Here is a 13,079-nt window from a genome sequence, read left to right as displayed (position 1 = left end):
TTCAAGTGTCATGAAGTGGAAGGTGTCAGAGAGGTGAGTCCGGAGGTGAGACCTGGCGTGAAAAGATCTCAGGGTTGCCATGACTCCGGATCTCCCAAGGGTTTGAAACACCAAATATCCTCCCATTAAATTTGAGATCGATTTGAAGATCAACACACCGGCTAACTGATGTGATTATTAAAGTTCATAAGTTATGTAAAGAAGTGCAGATGAGTCCATCATACTTAGCTGAAGTTACAAGGTGTGGGATTAATCGGATTCCTTCTGGAGACCCCCTGCTGACAAAATCTCTAACCTGGGGGGGGGGGGGGGGGGGGGGGGGGGGGGGTGACAGGTGATGAAACTTTCATAACTTCTGCTGCTTGGAGTTACATTTACAAATGTCCGCCGAGATGAAGAAGAGTTGGTGAAGCTTCTCCCACTTTGAACCAGAAGACTTTGTGAAATGCATTTTCAGTTACTGGGAAAAATACTCCGCCACATCGACTGACATTTCCCACCAACCACTGGATTTATTGCAAACAGAGTTTATACACACATTATCCACAGAAGGTGAGGATGGTCAACTTTATTTATTTTCCTCCACAGCACAGCACAGATTGCTTTTTTAAAAATTTAACACGAATACGATAATAACAATGAATATTAGAGGAAAAAATAAACCCAGGGATGAAGATATTCAGCGAGTGAAGGAGACGAATGCAGAGGTTAGACCTGCAAACCACACAGAAATTCATTAACAAGTGTGTGATGTGATCTCGTCCGTGCTGTTTGACACAGGTCAAACAGCATCTGCAGAGGCTTCGTCTCACCGCTCACTCTGTTTCCCAGTATGGGGGCTTTACAGCAGATGGATATAGGAATAATAAGTAGGATATTGTTGTAAATAGACACATGGGTCACGGTGAGTTCGTACAAAACCGATGCTCATTCCGCAAAACAAGTGCACGGCAGGAATTGCTTTTCACATAATTCAATTCCGTGTGACACTGCTGGACTCGTCTGCAGCCGCTCACACGTGGCGGCAAGAGCCCAGATGGGTTCCAGGTGAGCAGCTCCGACTCGGAGCCTGACAGACGCTCTTATCGTGCCAGCGATCCGATTACAATTAGAGGAGGACACTCAACAATGTCAATATAATTAATTCAATTATTAGAAAGCCTGAGGCGCAGTGGGGAGGATATGAAAATGACAAAGACTTGCAGGATGAAGGCTGCGCTGCGCTCGGCACCGCGAGAGCTCCGGGGTGTTTTCTTTTTAAATCCAGTGATATTTTGAAAGTCTCCCACAGGTTGATTGTTTTTTAAATGTCAAGAGAGAAGTCGTCTCGGGGGATCAGACAGCCAAGGAGGAGTTTTCACTTTGAATTCGTAATTAAACGAGCGTGCACTTTAACGACGTGGATTTTTTGAAGCCCTGTCCCAGTATTTTTGTTATATCCTGATATTATTGGAACAAACCCTTCGTCTCTTTCACACCTCCGCATGTTCAGCTCTGTGGTACGTCTGCTCCAGTCCTACATCCCGACCTCGAACTTTGTGACTCTGGGGCCTCCAGCAGCTTGTGACAGGGCCCCTCCGTTAGGGCAATATGACCCCTGACCCCACGCTTACACTTTGAGACCTATACCCCTTCTCGAACTGTCACCTGACGACAAGAAGGTCCCCAGGTTGAATCCCTTTCTTTTGGGAATCTGCACGTTTTCCCCCGTGTTGGTGTGGATCCTCTCCGGCTTCCTCCCACAATCCAAAGACATTCAGATGATTGGCGAGTGTGACGGGTGCGTAGGTGTGGATGGTTGTTACTCTCTGTGTGTTGGTCCCATGTCACCTGGGAGTGGCTCCAGCTCTCCCTGCGAGCCTGAGAGTTTGATGAGCAGTGTAGAAAATGGACTGATAGATGTACTTTCCTTTGTGTGGAACTATGTGGAATTTTCTCTTCTAAAGATCTTACAACAATAAACATGACTCAACCTAAAGGAAATAGTTGATAAGTTGTGACAAAGAAGTTTGTCTGTGCTCAACCTTCAAGTTGCGTCTGTTTGGCTAATGGCGCTCAGGCCTTGGTGGGCGAATGACGGGTATTTCATGAATCTGCTCCAGCTACTGTAAAGAATGTGCCGGTGATGTCATGTGATGTGGGTGTTCAAATCGTATCGTTTTCTCACCCTGGAGCTCGTCTCTCTTCTAAATCCAGTCATTTACAAACACTGAGGGAGCCCGGCATCAAACGTGTCCCTCAGCAGGAGAATAAAGAGGGAATCAGCGCTGCATCGGGGGAACTCGTCCATACATATTCAACGTGTTTAGTGTGGAAATCTGCGTATTGATCAATCTGACCTCCTCAATCCCCCCCCCCCCCCCCCCCCGGCTCTGCTCGCAGCTTAAGCTTTGCAATGAGTCCAATCAAAACAGGGCCTCGCTCCTTGTGAAACGCTTCCTTTTCTCCCTCAAACCAGGCTCCCACCAGCTGAACAAAGGGCCCCTCCGAAGCTCGAGCATCTCCACCTTTTGTGTTCGGCGCCCTATTCCACAGGGGTGGTGCCAAATCAGGTCACAGAGGAGAGACGCTGCATTCAGAGCGAATAATGGAAACGATCGCACTTTCTACGTGCGCAGCAGCAGCAGCAGCAGCCGCCGCCGCCGAAATCCGGAAAAAATATTCCGCCCCCTCCATATTCAGATGAGAGAGGATAAGATGCTCCGGAAATCACTGTAAACCAAGATATTTACCCGTGAATTACAGTTTGCATTATGTGACAGTAAATATGCGCCCGAGCTGAAGGAAGATGACTAAGGTGGCAATCTGTGATTCACGCATTAATCTGTGGCTGCGCATCGCATGCACCCCCGTCTAAAGGAGAGCATGGAGATTATTAACACGTGCATTCATACAACCTTCCCTCTTTCAACAGCCTGCTTATTATAAACAACCACCGCAGCCGGGGGGTTAAACAGTCGTGTTGCTGTTTGTACAGTTCTGTGAGGCCGGGGGGGGTTTGCAGGTGCATTTCAGAGAGTTTCCACTACGGTGACTTCTCGTGAACTTTCAGCAGGTTGGTGGTATTGATCCGTTTTGGTTTATTACAGCAGAGGCTTCAGCAGGAGTTGAGCCGTGGTGGTGGTGGTACTTTTAAAGTTAATAACTTTAGCAGTGTTAAAAGCAAGCACATCACTGTTTTTACTTTTAAATAAGCAAGTGCTGAATATTCACTACTTTGCTGAATTTCCAGAACAGAAGTCTAACGATTGGATGAAGTCAGATTAACGTTCTTGTTTCAATTTCAGTTTGTGGAGACAAATGTTTTCTCTTTTCATCTCCATAAATCATAATATGCTGTCAACAACCATTTAAAAAATGCAGTTTTTGCGTAGACAGTTTGGTTTATGTACGAGCAGATTTAAGGCTCAGTTTATATAGAAGGAATATTCATATTTTTTTGAAGAAACAGCCCATAAAGCTGTATTGAAATTGAAATCCGCAGACAAAGATAGACAAGAATCGCAAAATCACATATAAGTGTGAATCTAGTCTGATAGAAAAGCACATTACGGAAACAAAACGGCCCAAATTCTTTTCTAAATTGTCCAAACGTGTTTTTGTTGTTGTGCTTTGCCGTCGTCACTTGGAACAAATGGACGAGAGGTTGAATACGACAGAGGAGTCGGAAAAAGGTTTAGAGACTTTATGATTTTTATTAGATTTGACAATGTTAGAGTAATGAAATAAAAGCAGGAAGACATTTCACCTTCAAATATCTCCACGTAGGTTATAGATGTAATATTGAACATTTCAGTTTTTGGGGTTCGTCTTTTATATAATAAAAAAAAAGTATAATTTCACCAAATAATGTAATATTGTGAGCTCAGGACAAAATATTAATTGTAAAACCAAAAGTCAGCAGCAGAAAGCACGCGATGCTGCGTCTCCTCCCAGGCCAAGTTCTAATGAATATCTCTCCATGTTTTGACATGTGATGCTCTAATTCAGTGACACACGTGTGGCCGGCAGATGTAAAATTATTAATTTCAGTCGGCAACTCTGAAATCCAAAATAGAGTTCAGGAGCGTGAAGTGAAACGTCCAATTAAATTTGATCTTTTGACCCTCAATTAAAAAATAATATCCCTTTTTTAAGGTTGCGTGATCTTTTTCCAGACAAAGTCCATTTAAAAGCCGTGTTGACCAGAACTCTCTGTGCACGGTCCTTTTGTTTTGTGCGTTCAGTCACACACACACACACACACACACACACACACACACACACACACACACACACACACACACACACACACACACACACACACACACACACACACCAACCACGCATACGTTCGTATGAATCCACAAATTAACTCAAGCCCGTCTGAGGTCAGCAGCAGCTCTGGAGACGCCAGGATCATTTCAATCATATCATTAGCTGCTTCTGTTGAGGTCAAGGTTTCCTTCTGTCAACTTGTTTGCCCTCTGCTGCCACCCCCCCCACCCCCCCACCCCCACAAATTCTGTTCTCAATGCCTCATTTAAAACGAAAAGAAAATGTGTTACTGCAACGCAAAGCTCAGTAAGTCCAGCTTCAGCCTCAGAGTGTCGAGTGTGAAACATTTATTTAACGTGGATTTTGACTTTCGTTTCGTTTGGTCCATATCTCAGGGGAGGAGGCGGGGTTTATGAGCTGTACTACAGCCGGCCACCAGGAGGCGATCAAGACACTTTCGCAAAGGCTTTCGTGGAGCCGTCATGTCGACCATCCTAAAATTTGAGGCCTGTGCTTGTGACGAGCGGCGGAGGGGGTTGGAGCTCGAGCTGCATATCCCTCTATCTGTGAATACAAAGGTGTAGGTGCAGTTGTGTGATGTTTTTGATTTAAATCAATGACAGGAGAGGAACTTGAAGATTTCTGGATCAGTGAGACATCATCCGTATCCAGAATCAATAACTAACCTGCAGGAGACGATCTCCGTCGTGTTTATATATCGTGGTTAAGCTGCAGGAGAGAACATTGATTCTGTGACTATGATTATCAACGAGAACGCGACTGAAATGATAGTTTAGGTAAACGGAAGCACGCTCGCTGCTCCGTCAATTAGAACAAGTGGGATCTGAGACAGTTCATCAACCATCAAGGATGAGAGACATTCAGGGAAAGTTTGGCAAAATGTCAACAAACCTAAAAAATACAAAACGTCTTGATTGATTAAAACATTGCCGGTTAAAGTTGTTTCACCAAATCCGAGTCTGAAGTCTCGTCACATTTCTCTTCTCATTTACAAATCATCATTTGCACATTTGAAACTGAACGGTGCTTCAGATGAGTCAGCACTAAAAATAGCAGCACCCTGGGACTCTTCTGGCAAACACGACACTTTTCTAAATCTGGTGAGTGTAACTAATCGCTCCGTGTGGAGTTCAGACATTTCATGGTCTTACTCACAAATGAAGTCAGGGGATCGTGAAATTAATCACCGGTCTCTCGTGGCTCTTGTCTCCGCACTAAAGAGCCGAGCTGTAAAACCGAGCCGCTCTCCGGTAGACGCTCCTCGTCCTGACCCTCTCTCCGACGGTCACTGACTGATGGGATGGGATCGAGGACAACAATCGGCTGGAATTAGGTTTCTCCCCACGACTCCTGGAGGAGCTTGGTGATCCGAAAGGACCTCAATCTGAAGCTGCTCCTCCACGTCAGGAGGAGGAGGTTGAAGGCTGTCCTGTGACACTTTCTACTCATTTATACAACATTTAAATGTTCATAGACTGTGAATAAAGACGGACGAAGCATCTCCACTTCCTCCCGTTGTACAAAAATAAACCCAAATAAACAAATTAAAACCAAACTGATCAGAGACTTAAACTACCTGAAATGGCAGAAACCATCTTTGAGAAACCTTTAACGTCTATTTTGACTTTTAAGTTTGGTCCATGTCACCTCTGCTATAACAACAGGGCGGCGTTTATGGCCCATATTGCAATCAGCCACCAGGGGGTGATGGAGATGTAATAACTTGTCGTCCATCTTTATCTATTGTTTAGTCAAATTCTCAATTCTGACGGGAAACAAACAAAACTCATGTTCTGTCATTCGCGGTAAATGACGGAGACACGAGAGTTTATCGATTTTGTATTTTTGTTCAAATGTCTTTTCCTGTAAAATCCGACTTGCTGAGAAATACTTTGAATTGAGGCGAAATATGTTTTGTCCCCCCCCCGACCGAGGAATTCTCCTCCCAAGGTTTCATGTGACAACTCTCCGCTGCTTCGGCCTTTTGTTCACGACGATCCTCCGTCATCGTTGGCTCGGCCACAGGAGGTCACTGGTCAGGAAACGGAAAACACGCCACATTCTGACATTTCTTTGTCTTTCTCATAGTGAAGAGAGGATTTTTTTTTTATTTTAATCCTGTCAGTCCTGATTTTAAAGATCCGTCCTGTCGTCCTGTGCAGCTTCAGAGTATTTTGGTTATGCGACCCACGACAAGGGTCTGGAGATGGAGGGTGATACATGCTGGACAGATTGTACAGGAACTGTGATATAAATAAGAATAAGTTGATAATATGAGAGGATATAGAGGAATAAAAGTCATTTCCTGATGAATAGATTGGACATATATGAGCGATTTCATTAAACTCATGTAATCAATCCCAGAATTAAACTTATTTCTGCCACAAAAAACTGCATCAGGGAATTTTTCCAACACTTTTTTTCCCCCCTCGAGTCGAGATTGAAGAAAAGAAACTCGACCACAATCACAAAGGAGAATTGTCTCCTGCGAACACAAGGTCACTCGAGCTCAGTAATTCTCCGTGCACTCGCTTCATCTGTTATTCTAAACCGGCTGTCGTGTGGCCGTTTAGTACGTCTGATGATGACTAATGGGATTTATGGTCACTAATATTTCCGTTGGTCACCGCATTGGAAGGAAATTGATTAAAATGGTTGTGATACAATTAAAAAAAAAAAAGAGGGCATCAATATTGCTTTAAGTTTTCATTTCATTTGTTCGTTGGGCTGAACGGTTTCATCGCAGCTGCAGAAGCTTGAGATGAGTTTTTTACGAGCCACGGATCAGAAAGTGGCGCTCGCGTCCCAAAGGGCTGCGGCAGCTTTGTTTCCTCGCCAACGTTTTCACACGCCGCCCGTGTCAGACATCTTATTGTTGGCCTTCGCAGGGAAACTCATAGTTTTCCACGTCATTGACTTTGTTTGTATCCAGGTGAAAGCTCCTCTGGTGTGAGCTCCACTCTGGGATTTGCATGATGCCTTTTGCTCTAACACCCGTCCCCTGTCTCTCCTTGATAGGGCCGGTCAGGGCGATGGAGCCGTGGCTTACCTGGGTGGATTGCCTTGGACGCCAGCCTAATCATCTGGCCCCCAGTCAGACGCCGGCTGGGCCAAAGCTACGACAGCACAACAGATGGGCCCTCAAAGGACCCGACCGCATCTGCAGTCCTACAGGAAGATGAAGTGGAGGACGCGGGGTTGGGGGTAAAAGAGACAGGAACTAATTTCTCTCATCTTCCGATTTCACGCAAATGAGTGCAAGGGATGTGCATAACGAGCTGGCATCCAGCTTTGGCGAAGGTAAGCGGAGATCTGAGTCGTGGACGCACGGAGGACTGAAACAAACACGCGTCTCATGTGCAAGCTGTCAATTAACTACAAGGAACTTTAAATGATTTCAGGGAATAGATTGGACTTCTGTGTATTGTAAACGCTCCCGATGTTGTTTGCTCACCACGTCTGTAAGCACAGAGTAGCCACATGGTGGAGAACGAGAAGTGTCCACAAATTAAAGGATGTGGGTGTGAAGTGCGAGCGGCGCAGACGACTTAGTGTTCCCTGTCAAACTGCTGCTCAGACTTGGGAGAACCATTAAGAGACGTTTCCACTTACTGTCAATCACGGCCCGTGGATATTTGAAACGGCGTTTGTGGCTGCGTGCAAAACTTTGGAAATACTTTTTTTGCATCATTAGCATCATTTAAATATCTCTTCTTAAAACGTTCCTTTATCGCAAAGCATTTATGAATTCTTGAAACGTGATTTTTATCTTCCGCCTCTTGACATTATACTATTTTAACTTTGTTTCCCCTCTCAGTGTTTTTATGTCGTTGATCCTTCGGTTGCTTTTATTGCTGTTTTGGTTCTTTTTCTCTGTGAAGTGCTTTTTAACCTTGTTAAGAAAAGTACCAAAAAACACCAATTTACAGCTACTATGATAGATGTATGGACAGATAGACAGATGGACAGATAGAAAGATAGATAGATAGATAGATAGATAGATAGACAGATAGACAGACAGATAGACAGATGGACAGATAGACAGATAGATAGATAGATAGATAGACAGACAGACAGATAGACAGATAGATAGTCAGTCTCTTCTACACTCAGACACAAACATGCAGCCATTATAATGACTCCCAGTGTGTGTCTGTATTCATCAGCCCTCTGCCCGCTGACTAAGCCCGGCTCAGGACGGCCAACCTCTGCCTGTGCCCGCAGACGGATGCAGCTGCTCAGCGCCACAGGGGGAGTTTCCCCAGGAAGCCGCGTGGCGGGGCGTCCAGCCGGGTTGAGCGATTAACGCACTCGTCCCCTCTCTCTGGCACGCTGACCATCATTTGCCGCTCCTGGTGCAGCTCATGCTGATGTGGCGCCCGGTGAGAGGAAGCCCTGCGCCCGAATGTGGCGGCCTGCTGCTAAAAGACGTCTTTCTGCTGCTAAATTACACATTTGTTCTTTTGCCTCTGGGGAAAATGATGAAACATCACAGATCACACACACGTCTAGTGGAGAAAGCTCGTAGTATATCTCCTGCAACTTTTAAATAATGAAGCGTATTGATGTGCATATTTTTGCGAAGCGCGCTCGGACATATGCTCAGAGTTAGTAATTATTTTCCTCCCATAATTTGGCAGGAACACTTGCTCTAGGCTACACGAAGCTCATATCCACACAAAGACACACATCAGGGTCTGTCTCTGCAGCCTCCACGTTTACTCTCACGGCATCCAAGCATGATTTTCATTTTTTCTTCTCCGCAGTGACATTGATGGTGTGAAGATAAAAATCCAAAGTGCAGTCAGCCCATAGGGGAGCATCCAGCAGTGTAAATGGTAATGATGATGGTTATGAGAACCTGGTATACAGCGATGGCAGAGGGCAGATGACTCACCCAGATGGTAGAGGAACTATAATCGCTCCGTCTCCGAGTCAAAGCTGCCATCTTGGTTCGCTCATTGCCTCCATTTCCTCCGCGGCGCCTCCCTCGCGGAGCAATAGCGCCGTAATGCTCGGCGCCGGACCCCCGCTGAGTTGTCCGTGATTAGGCGTGTTTGGCTCGCAAACAACGTGCTTGATTGCGATTACCTTCTGTGTTTTCTAATTTCGACTCAGCTTGTGGCGTTGCTAAGTTTGAGTGCGTGAAAAAGGCAAAAACACACTTTGAGGGGCTAAGTGCTGAAAACCAGACGAACTGTGCCGAGTTTAATTCCTCCCTGATAACAGGGCCACAAAATCAGTCATTAGCTCCCACGTGTGCGTCGCTCCGGCTCCTATTGTCTTTGTCTCATTTAATGCTTGTCACGTGTGAAATGAACTATCAGGCCACCAAGAGCACTTGTGATAAAAAATGACGGGTGAAATCCTGAAATATGGCGCTTTATGGGAGCCAGAGCCTACTTTTACAAGGTTAATGAACTCTCACTAACTTTAATAGTCTGTTTTGCGACTCATGCATCTTCATAAAGCGCCGTTCCCCAAAGTCTGCAGGCGAGCGGTGCCATTTCAAACAGCTGTGCCAGACGTACTGCCGCAAAATGAAAGGAGCCTCGTGATGAATCGCATCCACCTTCCAGTTTCCTTCACTCCTGCCGTTGTTCCCCTCACCTGGCAGAGCATCAGTGGATTACCTTCATTTCCCCTGATGCCTCGAGGTGAGGGAATGAAGAGAAAGTGCAAAGAGAACAAGGGACTTCTGTAAGTTTCCTAATGACCTGGACCAAAGGGGGGGGGTGCCGGGGTGAGGCAGGGGAGGTGGCGTCCCAGCAGTGGCATTAAGAAGCGAGCAGAGCGAGCAGCCAAGGTGAGGGCTGGAGGCTCGCTCGCAGCTCTGCAGACACACTTCCTCTGCTAACGTGCACGAGACCGTTTGAGATTAATGAAACCATCTCTCACCTTCTGCATACTGTTGGAAGACGGGCGCCGTGTGAGCGCCGCCTCGTTACATCTCTCCGCAGCCATTTTGAGTCTCTTTGAGGTCGTTTCTCATCTCTTTGTGGTCATTCTGAAACTCGGTTTACGTCTCTGTGGTCGTTTTTACATCTGAGGTCTTTTCATGCCTCTGTAGTTATTCTTTTTAACTCCTTGAAGCCGTTTCACATCTTTGTGGATGTGTTGCTTATCTTTGTTGACATGTTGTACGTCTGCTATTAGTTTCTGTGTCCCATTGTGTTCATTGTGCATCTCTTTGTAGTAATTCCTCCTGGTTGTTTGTGTGTCATGGTTGTAGGTCTCTCTGTAGTTGTTTTGTGTCTTTCTTGTCGTTTGATCGAGAGCTGTTTACAGTCCCGGGGTCAGTGTCCGATCCCGTCACGCATCCGTGCGTGAAACTCTTTGTACAAACCTTCACGAGAATCGCTCGTGAACACGCTGCTGCACACGAGCACATAAGTCACACGCTCATGCACTAAAAATAATCAATCAATCAATCAAATTTTATTTGTATAGCCCATATTCACAAATCACAATTTGTCTCATAGGGCTTTAACATGGTGTGACATCCTCTGCCCTTAACCCTCAACAAGAGTAAGGAAATAAGAGTTATATTTCAAAACAATACATCTCTGGAGACGCGAAGCAAAGATTAATCCGTTTATTTTGGGCTCCGCCGTAAAACAACATATAAGGCGAAGGACCCGGGAGTTGGCAGGTAGCTCGGCTCTTACTGCGCGTGCCTCTTCTCACCCGACACTAAGCAGTGACACAGAATGACATTTAAAACACTCCTGACAGCGACAGCATTTCAAATGTTGTTGCTCTGAAAGGGAGAAAAAGGGGGATGTGGGCTCGGGGAGATGCAGGCGAGAGTGAAAACTGGTGGCTGTGTTGGTTGATCCATATTTTTTCTTATAAACAATATCTCAGGGGCTTCATGCATAAACGGAGCTGAAAGGAAATGAGACTATTTAAGATGTCACTTTGAGTTAGGGGTGTTTTATGGTGGCGTGCAGCGTTTTGCTGTGAGCCCAGCAGACCTTTTCCTTTTGAACACCTACACACAGGTAAGCTACCGACTGCGGTAACAATTAGCCGTGTCAAAAAAAGTGACACATTTAATTGTAGCCTGTTAGTTGCTCTGTACCGCAGCGTTGAAGGGGAAGGGGGTGTAATGTATTCAGCCTTTTTCCAAACGTTGTTAGTGTGTGCAGAAGAGAAAATTCAGTCCCTTTTTTAAAGAGACCTTTCAACATGGCTGCTTTCATTTCGCACCTTTAATTACTACAGAGAAGATCATGGACTGTGACACAGATACTGAACTGTATGAAACAGGAACATAACTTAAAGAAATCTCTCGCTCAGTCACATTAATCCATATATTTTTTATTTATTTCCTAAAAATACTCTTCCCTCCTCAGCACGCCTCTCCCCTGTATGTCTCTAGCAGCTGTGCCACACGGAGTCTGGAGGTATATTCACGACTTGTTTTAACACATCCTTTCTTCTGAGAGGCTGAGGTGACAGACAGCTGCGGGAATGTGACTGCAACACAATATGGTTCCTGCTCTGTTGTGTGAATTGATAGTTTAAGAGAAGTGAACTGTTAAAGGAGACATACGATGTTTTTTTCAGTGTTTCAGATTTTCTTCCTCCTCTGGCGTAAAATCTAAAAGTTCTGCAGAGTTTAAAAAGTCCAAAGTCTGCAAGTTCTTCCCCCGCACAGAAAGCACCGAAGGTCCTGGAACACAGCTTCAGCAGCTCTGACCTCACGCCCGCATCATCGTGATGTCATGATGCCCGCTAAGTGCTTGATTAAATGTAGCCTGTTGAACATCCTGTCCATTATTCTAATTTTCATATCTCTAAAAATACTCATTTCATTCTCTGGTGTGCTTGACGTCAAAGACTCCAGATGTTTAGGACGTGCTGGCCTGGTTTGTTCTGCTGAGTCAGGGCCGGGTGGGGGGGGGGGGGGGTGTGTCGGTGTTGGAGGTCTCAGACCTGTGTTGAAATAACATTGTCTGGGTGGTCTCTCGGTTTGTGCCGAGCTGCAGTGTGTGTGCATTTTAAAAAGTCATGTATCCTTGAGACCCGACAGTGAAGCCTTTGTATAAACGTTAAACCTACATGGCCGTGGTGGCAGCCTGTTAATCCTGCTCTGTGCTTTTAGACAGGAAGACACGTGCACACACAATTAAACCCGACCAAAAGGAAACGCAGCTGAACCTGGGATCACATACAAACCCCAGAAGCTTTGTTTTGTTTGTTTGTTGACTTTCCTTGTCGGTCGGGGGTGCGTGAAGATTAGAGCGTTAACTGTAACATGAGGAAACCACAGGCAGCGGTGACAACAACTTCGAGGAACAACGACAGAACAAAGGAGGCAGGGAGGCAGCTGAGGGAATCTGAGGATTTAGGGAATGTGACTGAGGTGTAAACAAAGGCAACGAGCCGGGAGAGGAAACTGGGACAGGTTTACAGTCACCAGCAGGACCAGTCAGGAAACGTTACAGACCAGAGTCTGAATTCAACTGGTCCAACTGAGAAGTCCACCTCACATCTTAGAGTCAAAACAGTCAGTCAAAGGTCAAGTCTCCAATCAGACGAGGGTCCAGGAGAGTCTGTGTTGAGTTAAAGTCTTTGAGGACAAGTCCTTGTCTCAGATAATCAAGACGAGTCCAGCTTGCAGGTTGAGCTCATGTCTTTTACAAGCAGTCGTTAGTACCCGGCCACATGTCAAACTCAAGTCTATTGTCAGTCAAGACGAGTGTCGATTAGGTCTCAAGTCTTAAGTCAATTCTCCAATCTCATCAAAGAAAGTCTGGAATCGTAGCTGGAGTCAAATCTCAGGTTTAAAAAGG

General features: G+C 45.6%; 2 long non-coding RNA genes across 2 annotated transcripts; both read right to left on the bottom strand.

The window, feature by feature from the left end:
- Positions 1-3: 3 nt before the first annotated feature.
- Positions 4-1,732, bottom strand: LOC117753869. The gene is made up of 3 exons (XR_004612317.1): positions 1,648-1,732; positions 225-295; positions 4-119 (listed from the first exon to the last, which is right to left on the bottom strand). It is a non-coding gene; the product is annotated as an uncharacterized LOC117753869 (long non-coding RNA).
- A 3,078-nt stretch (positions 1,733-4,810) lies between these two features.
- Positions 4,811-5,665, bottom strand: LOC117754049. Its single transcript, XR_004612351.1, has 3 exons — positions 5,434-5,665; positions 4,944-4,986; positions 4,811-4,821 (listed from the first exon to the last, which is right to left on the bottom strand). It is a non-coding gene; the product is annotated as an uncharacterized LOC117754049 (long non-coding RNA).
- Between the last annotated feature and the right edge of the window lie 7,414 nt (positions 5,666-13,079).

Source organism: Hippoglossus hippoglossus, chromosome 20 (assembly GCF_009819705.1).
Source record: "Hippoglossus hippoglossus isolate fHipHip1 chromosome 20, fHipHip1.pri, whole genome shotgun sequence".
NCBI lineage: Eukaryota > Metazoa > Chordata > Actinopteri > Pleuronectiformes > Pleuronectidae > Hippoglossus > Hippoglossus hippoglossus.
This window is presented reverse-complemented; position numbering and strand designations above follow the sequence as displayed.